Source organism: Falco naumanni, chromosome 5 (genome assembly GCF_017639655.2).
Source record: "Falco naumanni isolate bFalNau1 chromosome 5, bFalNau1.pat, whole genome shotgun sequence".
Lineage (NCBI taxonomy): Eukaryota > Metazoa > Chordata > Aves > Falconiformes > Falconidae > Falco > Falco naumanni.
Window position 1 is genome coordinate 79,313,488 of NC_054058.1, and position 17,171 is coordinate 79,330,658.

At 35.2% G+C, this 17,171-nt stretch overlaps 1 protein-coding gene across 1 annotated transcript in view; it reads left to right on the forward strand.

Moving 5' to 3' along the window:
* Positions 1 to 17,171, forward strand: part of FOXP2 (forkhead box P2) — a 445,577-nt gene that overhangs the window by 133,768 nt on the left and 294,638 nt on the right. The window contains exon 3 of the mRNA XM_040596053.1: positions 3,667 to 3,750. The gene's annotated coding sequence lies outside the window, so the exon portion shown is untranslated. The remainder of the gene's footprint in view (positions 1 to 3,666; positions 3,751 to 17,171) is intronic.

The window sequence follows — 17,171 nt, forward strand, 5'->3', positions numbered from 1 at the left end:
TTTTTCCTTTACTGAAACCAGTTGTGTCTTTGGTCCAATCTATCTGATCTAAAACAGTCTATCTGAAGATACCTTATATAGGTGGCCCTCAACCATGTTCTCAAATAGGAATGCTTTGGTGAGTAGTACTTCATTGGAATATTTTATACAAATACCCGCTTAAAGCAGTAATGCACAGTTTGTACCATTTGTCTGGAGAAAAAATGTGAACAAGTAGGTTTTATGTGAAAAAGAGACACTTCAGAATGGCTATTATCTATCAAACAGCTGGAACTGCTTAAGAACTGTCATGCACTTTGGTGGGCTTATTTACATTTTAAAAAATAGCAAAGGCCACCAACAAGAGCATGGAGTCTCAAATCTGAATGTTGTCATAGAGGCAACACCCAAACATGTAACAGGTAAACTTATCCTAATGGTTTGTGATCTAAACATAAAATGAGCTGAGTTGAATGCAACAAATAAATAAATGAGTTAAAGGGAATATCTTACAGCACAGGGGCATTGTATGTATTTAAGTGAAGTTTCAAGGGGATGTCTTCATCTAGCAATGGATTTGGCTTTCATTTTGAATTAAATATTTATTTTTATATTATAGTGATTTCTGAAACAACTGTGACAATTCACATAAATAATAGCCAAATTCTGTTAGGTGTGCTCATAGTGAATAATGCTTTATTATGTAAGAAGTCTCGTGCAGCATATTGTATGATAAAATGCTACCTAAACTGCGCAACATTGTCAGTGTCGAAAATACATCTATTATCTGTCTAGCTTCTGTAGTGGTGGTGATCACAATTGTTACACATTTATCATTTGAAAAAACCCCAACTTATTAGAATTCCTCTAAATCTACAATTTAATGAGCATATACATATCAGATTAAATCAGTCATTGACCAGTGCACTTTTTCTTTCTCAGATACTACAGAAGTTGTGGTATTTGCTTGTTTGACTCAAATTTTAGGGAGCTGAATGGGAAGTCAAAGATGAGCAGCCCGCAGGTGACTTCCAATTCAGTTGTATTCTACTGTTTACATGATGAGTGTTCCTGCTTGAGTAAACAATGGTACGCTGAGCTGCCAGAATTGCTTGAACTTTGATCCACTGCAACTGTATTTAAAAAATAAATTCTGTCAGGTTGCTTTTAAAGCTTTGGTTGGCAAGTGCTGTGAACTTGATTGTAAACTGCTAAGATTTACATGGAATTCAGATGGAATTGTAAGGTATCGAGGAACTGAAAAAATAACTCTGTAAGCACTGTCAGTAAGGGGCAGGTAAACAATGACATTAAAGATCTACCTGCTGTGGCCCAAGGGATGGAATGCGCTGGCTCAGTTGGAGGGAAGCTAGAGAAATCTTATTATTAAACTGGAATAACTTGAATGATTCAAGTCCAGGTTTTAGGATGCAAACCAAAATCAAAACAATGCAATGTTTATAGCAAAAGTATTTCTAAGAGGCAGCTGCCTTCATCAGGTAAACCACACAGGGAAGTAGCATAAATGAAACATAGGTCAAAAGATAAGTTTATCTAAAGGTGAAGACTTGTATTGGCAAAAAGAAAGGTGGTATGTAAGGCCTGCCATCTGTCTGTGACACATCTACGATGTACAATCCCACCCACTTAAATCTTCCTTCCTTCTGAAAAATCGTGGAAATCCTGAAATTCCTGAAAAGATGAAAGATAAAAAATTTATAATCAAGGCTAATGAGTGTTGTTGTTTTCATATTGAGAATAATTAAAATAAAATGTTATCACAACATTTTTCATCTAAGAAGGCTGTATCTTGACAAAATAGGCCATGTTTTTGTGTAAGATTTCATATACGAGATAACTATCTTGGCTCTATTTCTGAGGTGAAGCAAAATGTGATGTTTAATACAATCCAACCTAAGAGAAGTGATTATTTGAAAAATTTTTTGGCATAAAGGAATGTAGGAAAAAAGAGAAATAACAGAATATTGATGGCTGAGGCTTACGTATTAACATCTGATAACAAATGATGCATATTGTTGAAAAAATAACCATAAGATGTATTTCTGTCTAGACTTCAGATGCATCAGAAACTTCAAAGATTTATACCTGCAATCTTTTAATGGGAAATAGGAGAGCAAGGTGAATGATTCTGTCTTGGACATTTGGCTGGACATTTTCATTCTGGATCCAGGGTGAACACATGACCATCAAGCAGTTTCATTGACACACATTTTACTTCTCAACAACTTTTAAGAATTGCCACCCACCTTCACCTCCTCATATTTGCCTTAGGATCCTTACCGGGTTTTAACATTTTCTTCTTTTTTCTCTTTGTATTAAGGGCTCATAAGATTGCCTTCTCATTTCCCAGTGCTGTCCTACTGTGCAGTGGTTTCACGTAGTGTTTATTCCTCCAGCCTGTCATTCTTTGCTCTTCCTTCTTCACTTGCTCTACTACAGAGGCTGCCAGGTAGCTTTCAGTTTTCTAGGAACTTCGACCTTCCCAGCAGGTTTTGTTACACTCTACAAACAAAGGAAGAAGTTAGAACTGCAGCTCTTTTAAATGTCCAAACATCTTGTAACAAAGTGTGTATTAATAATGCCAGTTGGAACACAGGAGTTTTTTTAAACTGTGGGAAAGCAGTCTTTTCTTTATAAAATTCTACATTCATTTTACTCTTCAGTCTGCTTCTATCTGACCTTGTCAGCAAGGGAGAATTGCCAAGAGGCACCATCGAGACGCTGGTAGGATCAACTTCAGAAATAGCAGAGTTTCAGGCATTAAGGCTACATCCATATTAGTAAATTAAACAATGCTTGGAAATATTTCTAGGTCTCTGCCACAGTTTAGGTCTTCACAAACTAATATTGTTCCAGAAATTTACCCAGACGTTTATTTGACCACATCCATTAGACAGTTTGCATGCAGCCCCTCTGTCTTGGAGCGCATGTGAGTATACTAGCATAGATGTAGGATTGATTATCTGTGGTTTCAGCAAAGAGAAATGTGCTCAGGCATAGACGCGATCTACATATACTTTCTACAGACCTGCATGGCCTTTATTTCTTCTGCGTTGTCCAACCTTCTCCCTTCAATGCAGTCATAGTCTCAGCTTCAAAGCTGGTTTGGTGTTTTTTTTTTTTTCTTTTCACTTGTCCTTTTGTCCTTCCTGAAATTCATATAGATTTAAATTGCATTGGCATGCTGTCTCCCAGCTTCTGTCCCTTTCCTTCAGATGACCCTGTGAACTTACTGGTAGTGATACTGTGTGCAGTTCTCTGTCTGGAACAAACTACTTCAGGGAAGCCTCCCTCTTATTTGCCTTTAGGTACTTTAATAAGAAAAATAAAATAATAAAAATAAGGCTAGATTTTGAGTGATGCCTTATCTGTCTCTCTGTTGCAAGGCAGAAACTTGATGAACAATTCTGATTTTTTGTGGACTACATTTAAGGTGACTGCTTGTTAAGGGAATCCTCCTCTATCGACTTGCTTGGTCTTTTAACCAAAATGTCTATGTCAAAATACAAAACTTAAAAATAATAACTCCTTCCTTTTTCTTTCAGAATACTTACAATCAGCTTATGCACATCTGAAACTAATTAGAAGGTGTGATAAAGGCAATTTTTTTAAAAAAAATTAAACAATGTTTAAATAGCTGTAAGCATTTCTCTTTTTTCTTGTCAGGATGGTGGTACTGGAATTGATTTTGGACATCACTTCAGTTCAAGGTTGAAGTTAAAAGGTCTTTTTGAGACTTAGAAGAAGCAGGTGAGTACAGGTCAAGCATCACATATCTTTGAGTATTATTTTTTGCAACTTTCTTTTGTTCTGGAATTGCTATTCTTGCTTACCAGTCCATATTGAAATAGCTGATCTCTGTTTCCTCTGATTCACTGAGATGCATGACTGCTAGTGTTATGGCTAGATACCAGAGAATATTTAAGTCATGTAGGCTTTCCCTATGTGCTGTTCCAGCACCTGCCACAAAGATAAATGAAAACATGGATCTCTTACCAAGGTCTCTGGACTAAAGTTTCACTGTATTGTTTCATTAAATCAGCTGCACTAGGAGTATGATAATTACACAAATTTCTTTAGAAAATTATTTTAGACCATATTTGTATAAACATTTTTTGAAATAAATTAAAATGTTATAAGGCGAGATTAAATAGTGATGAATCCCTGAGTTTGGGTATTCCTAGTTTCCTGAAACTGGGATTATGTCTATTCCACTGGTAACCAGGAATACTCCATGATGTCAAGGACCATGAGTTCAAGTCCTGTTTGAATTGCGTTGTGTATTAACAGTCTGAACCTGCTGTGAAGAAACACTTCGTGGGTATGGTACCCCCTGGGACTTGGCATGCCGGCACTGAATAGCTTGTTTTGCTCCAGACCTTCATAGCTATCTTGAATGAGCCATGAACAACTGTGTATTAGTTTTTTTACCATAGAGAGATCTGGAAAAGGACATTGCCAAGGAATTAGTGTAATGTGAGAGCTTAGCAAGTCACTCACTTCTATTTCAGATTTTTCATACTTGCTATTGCAATAAAGAATTAAATCTACATGTAGAATGTTGCAATTGTTCACAGTTTGCTTTTCCTACAGGGGCAGAAAATTTCTTGGGAGTATTTCCATAATTTTTCAAAATCAAAATGTCAGGCAATATTTTAATGTATAAATTGCAAAATATGCTCAACTGGTGCCTAATACTAAATCTTACAGATGCAAATTTCAACAAGGTACAACAAAATAACTCACCGTAATAGGAACCAGGCCCAACTGCTTTGATATACACCACTGTTGCCAAAGTAAATATGTATTATTTCCCTGTGTGCCATGTGCAGTAACTACTAAGGTATTACGAAGTATACAGATATACCCATATACTCCATAATATTTATACATCCATCTTCATGAATTGGTAGCTGAGAAGGGCAAGAAAAAGAAGTAGTTGCCGAGGAGTTAATGATGGTGAGAGTAATTAGTGCTGAAACTATGTTTATAACAAGTTTTCTAAAGTTTCACCCTCTGGGAGGAAGCACAGACCTTTTTAATCTAATTCAAAGCAGTGCAAAACAGGACTGTCCTGATATGTGTTTCACTGTGACTGTCTTTACCCACTTGGTAATAAGAAAGGAAAATTCCTTTCTTCCAATTTAACTTCATGTTTTTCCAAGGACTTTAGGAACTGGCTTGGAGGGTACAGTATGAATATGGTGAAACCATAGAAAGAAGAAAATATATACAGTATTAGCTTTAGCAATGTTGTAAATCAAAGGATATACAGCATTATACAGGGAAACTGTATGTTTCAGGTGTTCAGACAGATGTTACTGGCATCACATATATTTGTGTGTGCCTGTATGTTAACATGTAGTAATATACTTGCAAAACAGTGTTTTTTCTTACATTACCCAATGGAGAAAAAGTTAAAAAGGTAATATTCTTTGCTTTCTAGGTAGCAATGAAAATATGACTGTTTTTCTATCACATATTTATACGCATATCTGAATGGTATAACTTCTCTGTAGTAATACTAGATTATTTCTTCATAGATGGTTTCAATATTTTGGAGAACTGTTTGGTTTGATAGAAACTGCGTGGTAAATGTGTAGTAACTGTGTAGTAAATGAAATCTGGTGAGCCAGCAAGTAGTTTTCATTTTTTTAAGGATATTTTTTTCTGGAAATCTACTATGTTCTGTACCAAATAATGTGAGAAATACAGTAATGCTGACTTGTGCATCTATAATAGTTTGGCAGTATCATTTTATTGAATTCCAGTATGTCTGGAACTTAAGGCATATGGAGGAAAGTAACTTACTCTGTTTCTTCCATTATTTTATTCCATAACTTCTGAGTTAAACACAATCTATAAAAATGCTCTCTGTAAAAAAAATCTCTGGCTTTTTTAGCACTGGTCTCTATTTCTTGCAGTATGTGAAGCTGGAGAGGGAATGTTTTTGTAGTCCATGAGGAAACAGTAGTAAATTCTGCATGCTAGTTCTTCAGTATGTCATTTAGAGTTGATGTTTTTTTATGGCAGGACACTGTCTTTGCACTGATTGAAAATTGGGATTCAGTCATAAAAATAGTGATAGAAATACATAAAAATAAAATTGCATTAATGAGTAATTTTTAAATAACAGTGAGAAATATTCTCTTTGCTTTCTGTCCTGTCTTTCAATAGATGACTTAACTGTTCAGGAGTAAGTTTCAGAGAACCAAGTTAAGAGTTGGAACAATTAAAACCAAGAAAAAATCCATATTGGAAAAATGTGAAAGCAGAGAAAAAATGTTCCATTTTTGGACTGATGACTTAAATGGACGCTTCTGGGGACTATTAGTAGTACAGTTACAGCTGGATTTTCTGAGTTGATTAGGCTTTGAAAAAAAAGCTAAAGAAGTTTGCTAAATATGAATATTTTCTGTGTTTTGTAGTTGTGGTATTAATTACTGTTAAAGTGATCTAGCTCTTCTGTCCTGTATTGGCAACTTGTGGAATAGGAGACATTGTGTTCATACCTGTTTCTTGCTGGTACTACAGGACTCTAAACAACACAACTCATGTACATGTATTGTATATGTATGCAGTTTACCTACCAAGCATTCAGTGTGCATATATATATATATATGGTTATTTTGCATAGGACAAACACAATCATACTGTTAATTAGTACAAAAGTACATCTCATATAGTTATCTTGCAGCTGAACTTGAACTCACTCAAGAGTTATGTAAGGTCTCATTGCTGGTGAATGTGTTGATGACCAACATGTGAAACTTTTGATGTACAAGCCATTCCATCAGCTGGATAATGGACTGGCATTAGCTTTGTCCACAGAGAAGGCTAACTCTTCCATGTGTCTGGTCAGAAGGCAAATAATTGATACTGCCATAGGTGAAGGAGAGGAGGATATACAGAATAATGCTGAAAGGAAAAGTTGGTACCTGCTTTCTGAGCAGTAATTGGATGGGGATTGATGGGCTTTGTCTTCAATCTGGTTTCCACCAGAAAGAGTCTGAAACATAAACAGTACATCTTAATGGAATTGTAGAATTTTGAATTCCCTTTCTAGGGTGATTGTGAATAGTGGTAATTTACTGATTTGGGGGGAACCTGGAGGCAGCTTTTGTCAAAAAGTATTTTACATCGATAGAACTGAATTTGTGGCCTGGAACTATGAGGTATAAAATTTTTGCTGTGATTATATAAAGTATAAAACTATGGATTTAAACTGGCCACCTTTTCAATTCAGCTGAACATTAAGTACAGTCTTAATGGTCTGTTTTGCTGGGAAGAGCACTATTATAATAATCTGCTTTTTACAGCCCATATCAAATACTAACTTACATATTACAAAGTTTGTGTTTAGGGAGATATTTTCACGGCGTCTAGGAGTGATACCCCATGTTTGTTGGAATTAGCCCTTAATGATGCTATCTTGAGAAATTAGGTACTGCTCAAATACACTGATTGTTTTGTGGTTTCTAGCATAGAATTTTTTAAGGAAAAGCTAGTTGGAATCTGATTTTTTTTTCAAGTAATTGTACGAAATGAAGGGAGATGGTGTGCATCTTAATAATTTTATGATTCTTTTTTTTATGTGCCATGAATGACAGAGGTGAGAACTCTTAATTTTAACTGAACAGAATACAGGTTTCTAAGTGTGGCCTGCCTGAAAACAGAGGACCATTACTGTAGTTGTCATGTAAAATAAAGTTGGGAGTCTGAGGCTCCTTTTTAGCTGTCAGCTTTATTAAGGAGCTACTTGTGTGTTGAACTAGGCACACACATTATATAAGCAGTGTATGGTAGTGTCTAGGGAGAGTTTTCTCTGTCTTCACTGCTGCTTTATTAGGTCTTACTCATTCACTGTTGCCCTGTCTTACTCCAGCTTTCTGGCTGCAGCTCACAGCACAGTAGGTCTAATGTAGATTGACGCCTTTGCCAGAGGACTGATTGAAACTTGTGTCTCATAGTTGCTAATGCTCACTCAACCATTTTATTGAAGATAAAGTAAATAAAATAGATTGCCATATGAGAAGTCTCTTTGAAATCAAATGGAATAATTTGACAGGTTTAAGCCTATGAAAAAGCCAAAGCATTGAAACAGATGGAAATACTTTTTAGGCATAATATACCAGGAAGAGGTGTCTGCTGGTTTGATGTTATACAGTTAAAAAAACATGTTAATGGCTTTTACCAAAATCATAAGTGTTGAAAATATTATCATGTGTTCTGGTGGAATTTCCATTGATTTTTAAATTTTTATTCTGCTCAGAGGGATTTTTTTGATTTTTTTTATTTATTTTTAAATTAAGAACAATGGATATAATGTTTTTTTTCCCCTTAGTGCTTCTGATACTTTAAGAGACTGGTGATGGATAACCAGTCACTATTGTGACAAACTGTTTAGAATAATGCTCACCAAGCCCCAAATATTCTTCACAACACTTTTATTTTATAAAGAATTACTGTGGATGAGCTATGTAGTATGTCCATGTTATTTTTAGAATTAAGATAATAGATAATAATAAACAAGTGAAGACACAACAGGTAACATATACCTCATTTTTTGATCTGGGTAAGAGTGAGTATTGGTCATCTTAGTCACACTAGTGGGTTCCTTCTTACTAGTTGCACCACTTCTTCAAGAAAGCAAGACACCTGTGTGTTAGTGTAGTACAATACATTATCCCAAAGTAACCTAGAGTTAATAAAGGAAATAAATATAAAATAAATTAAAAATATATTAACAGTTTGCAGACGCAGCCTTGATTTTCTACCTTGAAAAAAGTCATTTAAATAACAAATACATTATTTTTTCTCTTTATGTTTAAACAAATTTTTTTTTGTGTGTTAGATATCAATTTTATTTTATTTTTTTTAAGTTACTGTTGTTGTTGTGCTGTTGGTACTGAATTATGGGATGCTTGTGAGATTTCACAAATACTGGGTTTGAAATAAATTATGAATGAGCTATTTGAAAATTACTTGCAGGAGTGAACTGACAGATTGGAAAAACATAGTAAGAATGGATTTTTGGATTAACTGTTAGCCAGAATACACAACTAGTTATGCTGATGTGTGCAGTGACAGGGACGGTGCTGGTCAAAATCATATTTCCAATATGAATGTGAATCAATTTACGAAATGTGAATGATAGTTTTTCCCATTCTGGTCATATTTTTAAGAAGGAAAATTATTGTGCTTATAATGCAGAGCACTAGCACCAGCTGTGCTCTGGAGAGGTCTACCCTAATTTCTGTTGTTGCCACGCTGATTGACTGTGTGTCTGGCCAAACTCTTAATGCTCTCAACAGCCATTCCAGACTTAAAATTTAAACACTTAAAAAGCAAAATTTAGTGACTGTGATGAGCAAGATAGGGCTTCCCATCCTCCTGAAGGAAGGCTCTTCTCATTGATTTTATTATGCTCTTTCTGTTGATGCAGTAGGATAAAAAGGTCATCAACAGCTTTGTCTTTCTGTGTGAGGGACTAGAGGAACATGCAACTCTGCCACAAATCTCCAATTTAACTCTTTCGTTTTCTTTTTCTGCTTGTATGAAATTAAGTTCCTAGAAAACATTGCCTTTTGGAGGAGGCAACAGAGAACATTAGTTTAATTAGATTTTAATTATATACATAAAATTGCCTCGTTTTTTCCCCTGATGAGGCATCCAAGACAAAGAATCACTGCTCTCGTCTGTGTTGTGAAGTCTTTTCTATCTGTCATAGGGTTTTCTAGTTAAGTTGGAAAGCCTTTAAGCATTACCACAGTTTGTGGAAGTAAATGTGAGACCTGTAAGTATTCCAACATAGATTGATTTAGATAGAATAAAAGCTAATTTTATCAAGAGAAACAGAAACCTCAGCAGTAGTTTGCTTTGGTTTTTTGTAAAACTTAAGGAAACCAAATGTTATTTCTCATATTTCTCAGAACAACTTATTTGTGCTCTTTTCTTCAGCATGGTCTCTTACTTGGCCATATTTGAAGTAATTCTGAAGGGCTAATTTTCGTGTTATTGTCTCCTGTGTTTTCCAGTAACACAGTAAAGGAAATTACCTCTACTTCTTGGATGCTTTTGAAGTTCCCTTATCCAGAAATCAGTCCATGATAAATGTGACCAGCTATTTAAAATCCATATTTTAAAAAAGGAAAAAAAGTAGGCAATAAAGAATGCCATTCAGTACAAGTAACTGCATATGGAAGAAATAACAGCAAGTCTAATTCCTGAAAATAAATGGGATCTTGAAAATGGCATAGATGTTTATTTGATTGCTTTGAGAGTTAACATCCCTAAAAAGCTGATTTTAAATGAGTTTTGTATTTCTAAGTGGTGCTTGTTAACTGTCTTGGGGAGTGATTTCTTCTTTCCTCTGGAAAATGCATTATGTGATCTAGCAAAGAAAGAGGTAATGATTTTCTTTGATGTGGGCACTGTCATCTAGGAACTGGACAAAGATCACTGTCCTTTAGGAACTGGGCCTCCGAATTTTTAATGTAGTCTGTAAAACAGCTATTTAGTGGTAATTGTTGTCACAGTCTACAGGAGATAGGTTTTTATTGGTGATTTGATGGGTAAGACCATGCTTAACTGCATCAGGTTTTTTAGAAAATTCAAACGTTCACAGTTTAATTTTTGAAGGAACTTTTTTTTTTTTTTTTTTTTCTGAGCTTCAGTCTTCTAGAGAAGCAAAATAAGTCCTGTTTGGGTTCATATGGTTCTGGTCCTACATCCAAATACATGTGTATAGATTCAAGTACCTATATAAAGATTCAGTAAATTATGACAGATTCAGTAAAGGTTTTGCAAATGAAAATACTAAGCATGTAATCTCAGGCCGCAAAGTTTCAACTGCTTGCTATACTTTAAACAATATATGGTTTCTCAAGAATAAGGTGTAGGACATGGTACATTAGCATGTGCAAAATAGAAATTTAATTCTAGAATATATATTTTGGTTAAGTGTAGCTTTATAGGTAACTACGCTAATAGGAAATGGACTAATTTTAATTCAGTGTTATTGTACTTGAATTAACTGAATTAAATTTTGGTTTAGATCTATGGAAATGCATATAGAAGTTGCTTCGGTAATTGAATTTGCAACCTAATATTGTTCTGTATTTTGGTGAAGCTGAATACTAAACACTTCAAATTATAGCAGATGGATAGTGCGATAGTGACAAAGACATGTGACCTCATGTCTTAAAATTTTTGCAACTATTTTGAACCTGGTATTTATTATCTGAGCAGTATATACTATTGTGGATGTTTAGCTTTCTTTTCAAGATGGAAACTTACATGGGCACTTGCCTTTAGTTGTTACTTTGTTTTCTGTAAGATATATTTTCATGACATTTCATGAAATTTCTTTCTTTCATCACTTATTAAAGAATTAAAACATAACACATACAAAACGTCTACTCAGCCCAGTCAAAGTCTTTTACTTTAGTTTTAGGTGGATGTACTTTTTCTCAAATTTGATTGTTAACTACTTGTTTAAAAAAATAAGTTCAGGATTTTGTAAGCTTTGTGTCATCATCCTATCAGAACTTCTAAACTTGCCTAAGACCAGTTTCTCTCTACTGGTTAAGTGGACTAAATAAATGACAGCATTATTATTTATTTTATTTTTACAAATAAGGCTGATATGTTGAACTGAATTATGAAATGAATGGGAAAATACTTAAAGGTTTCTTTTAAGACAGAATCATTTTGTATTTGTCTTTTTGAGCAGTAGTGCTATGAGGAATATGGAAGGTAAGCGTGCCTGTGCGTAAATCTTTCTTCTTCACTGCAGAAATATCAGACTCATCATTATCAATAATTCTTTCGATAACTAAACCACATAATTATTTAACGAACAGGTTCTGCAGTTCGATGTATCTTTGCTCTCTCTCAGAAATTCATTATTGCCCCTACTCCAGAACTTGTGTTTTCTTTCTTTCTTCTTTCTCTTCTTCAACCTGTCACTTTCAAAAAGGAAAACAGAAATGAACATGGAAAGGATCTGCAGCGTATGCAGTGGAAAATCCATTAACAGTTTAAACCATGCTACTTGGCCTTGCAGGGAAGTTACTTAGCAGTGCTTGTATAGTCGTTTTGCCAGCTCCTGATTGGCAGCAGGCATCTCTGGCATTGGTAAGGTAGCAAACAGCAGGGGAAGGAGCGAGAGGGCAGGAGCATCTTTTAACTACTGCAGCTGTTTGCTAAGTGAGCATATGTTGAAGCCCTTGAGCCTCCACTGAACATCTTTTCACAGATCAGTGCTTAAAATCACATGCATAATACTCTCCTAAAATAAGCCTGATCTGAACACCTGTTTATTTGCTCTGTTAAGGGAAGTTGTTCTGTTGCAGAAGCCCCACAGTTATTTCCTTTCCATTGTAAAAGATAATGAAATACACCAGTTAGTTACAGTAAAGTAACATTTTTCGCCTAAAATTTTGCATGTTAAACTTTTAGAAAAATAAGTCTGCGCTTTCTCTCCAAGATTTGCTAAATATTGTACTTTTGGACTATATGAAAAAGGGAGATCTGAGGAAGTATTAATGTTACTGCAATCTTATAATTTATATTATTTTAATTTTGTAATTCAGAAATATTTTTAGTTCAAGATATTTTAAACTTTTATGATTTTTTAGGCCTGAAAAAGCTATATATTGGATTGATGGAATGTATTTGATAGGACAGTGTTTTGAAGTTATTACGTTATGAACTTCAATACCCTGTCCAATACTTAAAAGATCTCAGAAGATAGAGTATCCAATTTAATTACCTCTTTTTCATTTTGTGAACTTGACCTCTCTTCCCAGCCTTGAGACAAAGAAAGACAAAGTACTGTCAGCAACTGGCAGTTGATGGTAAGAAGGTATCTATCTCCTACACCTCTCTCACATCCGATAGCAACAGCCAGACCTCAGCATGGATGTGGGACTTCCCAGAAAAAATTCTGTCCTTCAGCTGGCAAATTCATCTGCTGCCTTACTTGTTATAGATGCCTTGTAAAAAACCTCTCTCCTTCATTCCACTTCTGCCCCTGATACCTCTCTTTTCTGGTTTAGCTCTAGTTGTCTAGAAGCACCTGAGGCAACACAGATATACTGGCCTGAGTAGACTAAGGATGGTTTTTGAGAGCGGCCAGTTTGCTCTTCTGGAAGACAGAACTGTAATATGCACGTAGGCTGTCATGGGTTGTGTTGCTTACTTCTCTCAAAATTTGATTGTGTGTTTGTATGTTTGTGAAAGGTGACTGAATCTGTCACAGTTTGTTTTGGGGAATATGCTGGATGTTGTCTTCACAAACTAATAAAGATTTGTTTGTTTCCTAGGAAAATAACTAGAGGGAAATCCTAAGACATTCTGTAGTATTTGGGATGTGAATCTGTTTGGCTATTGAAGGCTGATAGTTTGCATGGAGGTAGAGGGATTTATTCTTTCTGACAAGGAAGGACTTGATGGTCATAGATGCTGTCTTCTCTGGGAACTCCATGTTTGACAGAGGTGTTGGAGAGAAACTTTTAGCCATTGAGGGAGGTGATTTTTACAGTAGTGGCAGTCCGTAGTAAAACCTGTCTTTGCTACATCTTTTCATTGCCTTTGCAACTGCCAAATTTACAGGTAAAACGCAAAACTGTTCATGAAATTAACAGCTTTAGGTGACTTCTTTAATAAACATTTTGGATTTGTTTCTAGTGTCAAAATTTATGTTATTACTCTATGTTAATAGATAAAATGTCCACATTAATGTCTAAGGTGATGAACTGTTGAAATGGCCTATACTTATCCTCTAATAAAAAAACGGATTCCTGTAACTATACAGGAAGTTGTCAAGGAAGTTTATTTAAATTCCTTGGTGCTTTGGTAAAGTTTAGATTTGCTCTATGTGCTGTTTGTTTCCCTTAATCCAGTAATTTTGCTAGTTATTTGCTATATGCTGGTGAGTGGCTACTTCTCTGTAAGCTTAAAATTAAGATTATAATAGGACTGTAGGATGAAAGAACAATTTCTCTGTGTATTCAAATTCTGTAATAATATAGGAATGAAAAATAAGTTGTTTAATTATTTGGTTTTGCCATGTAGTATTATAGTTACTGTTAAATATGACTTTTGTATTGCTAATACAAGAAAAGAATTGAAAACAAAAAAAGTAGGTTTGATCTCATTTGACCTTTCTAACGTTCAGTTAGTTAAAAGGTTTGTAAGATGTTTAATTACCAAATGGTATGATCATTATTCATCTCATCATTTGATATATAACGTCAAGTGAATTGCCTCCCTGGAGTGCACTGTGTTTCACAGATCAATAGATTTAGTAAGAGCTTGAAGGAGAGCTTTATGTGCTCATAGAAAAGAAGGAAAAATATATTCTCCTTGTAAAATGGCTTATGTAGTTATTCTGTGAGCTTTACAGAGTTACTATTTTATTTACATCTCAGGAATTCAAAATCCTGTAGCATAAACACATTTATTAAAATATTTTAAACCTCTTTATTGAAAATAAAAAAAATATTTCTTTTATCTTACTGTATGTAAGAAAGTAGCTTTAAAAGTCTGTCCTGAACAGCTTCATTCAAATCTTTTAAAATAATTATAATTATTACAGAAGATTTTTTGCTTTGACACAGCACAACAAACATAATATGACAAATGCTGTCTAAATACACTACACATGAATGCTTAAACTACTCACATATTGTTCTTCTGCATTTTTAAATAGGTATAGTTAGTTTTAACTGATTTGGGTGGTTGTTTTTTGGCTTTTTTCTTCTCTTCATTCATCTTGTCAAGGATATTTATGCACACTTTGAGAGAAAAAGATAAAGCTTATCTCTAATTGGCTAATGTAATACCTATGCATGTATAAAAAACTTATATATTTTTTTTAAATACTTGCATAAAGGATAATTACGTACAGGGTATTTTATGTTTACTTAGATCTTCCCAGGTATATTACTCTTATCCAATATAGATGAGCCACCATAGAATTACCAGCTATTTGAGCATGCCTGTGTGATCTGTTACCCTTGATAGAAGGGTTTTCCAAATGACTGGAACAGACTTTGGTGAGAGTACATGCACTAGTATTTTTTTCTGTAAGTTTTACCTGCTTGATTTGCTCTCTTGACTTACCAGCTTTCTGCTTTAAAAGTAAGAAAACAAAAATATATTTCTTCTTTACCTCTTTTATCAATGAGGGCAGGCTTTTTAGCTTAAATTTACGCCTTGTTTGTCCTTGCATCAGTCAGGCGTTGGGGAAACTGTAGTTCAGCTAAGCAAATCCTCCTGGCTGTGGGACAGAAGGAACATTTACTTGGAAATTCTAGTTGTCTATTCATCTGTCACTTACAACCCATCATCTACTCAAAGATTAATTTGAATTGTGAACAATATCTAAGCTTCCTTAATCCCTTGCTCTTGTCCTTTTTCTTGAGCTGCTGTACTGTGACAGAAAAGCCGTAATTCTGAAGCTTCTTATTTCTCAGGCCTACCTAAAGTAACTCCCATTGGGAACTGATTGATGTTTTAGCAAGGAAATTCTTACCTGTTTTTGAGAACAACCTGGAAAAATTGTCAGGAGGCTTTCACACTCTTAGATGTTCACTGTGTGGAATTCTTGTAAATGTAAAATCTAATTTGTTTGAGCTCTTTGCACCAGCATTATTCAAGGTCAGATAAAGTTGCATGAAGTACAGAAGGTGTTCCTGAGACTTCATTTTTTTGTTTGTACTTGCAGCATTTTCCACCAAATTAGTAAATCAAATAATACCAATTTTATTAATGAATAAGATAGCTGGGAAATATACCACATTCTTCTTTTTACTTATTTTGTGAATGACCCGTGGTGCTACTCTTGCTTTAATAGTTCCTTGAGGTTTTTTTCAGGAAAAATACTAATTCAGTCATTTCCCCTCTGCTAGTGATGCAAATACTGCTTATTCACAATGTCTCAGCAAGGGGCTAGACTTTAAAAAGGAATGCAGGAAATCTGCAGGTTTTTCTGCTGAAGTTGGACTTCCAAAGACCTTTTTGTCGATGGAAACATTTAAGCATGATTAGAATAATTAATGTTGGAGTTCTATAAAAACATCGGTGGGTTTTATGGTACATTCATCTATGGTTTGAGTTGACAAAGTTTGAGCCATCAGGACTCAATCTAGTAATATGTGCATTTAATTTTAAGACTGTGAACAGATCTTTGGCTGAATTGTGATATGTACTTTAATATATTTTATGACTGTATCAATAGTAATCTCTTCCAAGACATTCTTCAAAGTTAGTGCAGTATTCATTTGTTGGCATTTACATTTATTCCCATATACGTTTACTGCTTAGCAGTAAATAGCTTATGTATTATGTATTTGAAGTGCAACATCCATTTTATAAGAAAAATAACAGAACAATTTAATTTTGGCACCCTCTCCATCATCATTTGGTAGGTGCTGTAGATTTTAGGGTAAAGGGTTGATCAGCGACAAAGTACAGCAATGCTCTTGAGTCCTGTGTTCTGGGCCCCACAATTTAAGAAGAGTGTGAAGGTCCTTGAATGCATCCGGAGGAGGGCAACACAGCTTGTCAAAGTGCTGCAGGGAATGTCCTATGAAGAGCAGCTAAGGACTGGGCTTGTCTAGTCTGGAGACAAGGAGGCGGAGGAGTGACCTCATTGTTCACCACAGCTTCGTGAGGAGGGGACATGGAGAGGGAGGTGCTGAGCTCTTCTCCCTGGTATGCAGTGATAGGACGCGTGAGAATGGTTCATAGCTGCCTCAGGGAAGGTTTAGACTGGACATTCGGAAGCATTTCTTTAGCAAGAGGGTGGGCAAGCAGTGGAACAGGCTTTGTAGAGAGGTGGCTGATGCCCCAGGCACGTCAGTGTTTAAGAGGCATTTGGACAATGCCCTTGATAATGTTTTGTAACTTGGCCACAGCCCTGAAGTGGTCAGGTAGTTGGACAAGATGATCGTTGTAGGTCCCTTCCAACTGAAAATAGTCTATTCTATTCAAGAAAACTGTGGCAGCGGTCACACACAGGTAGCATATTTTCATAGTACTTTTACAAAGAGCTTGAATGGGTATGAGTAGGGGAAGCAAGTCCTTTCTTTAGACAGTATTACTGAAAGATTCTGTGGTGAGACACAGAAGCTTGCAAGGTTTATATAGCGCCACTGTCTTTG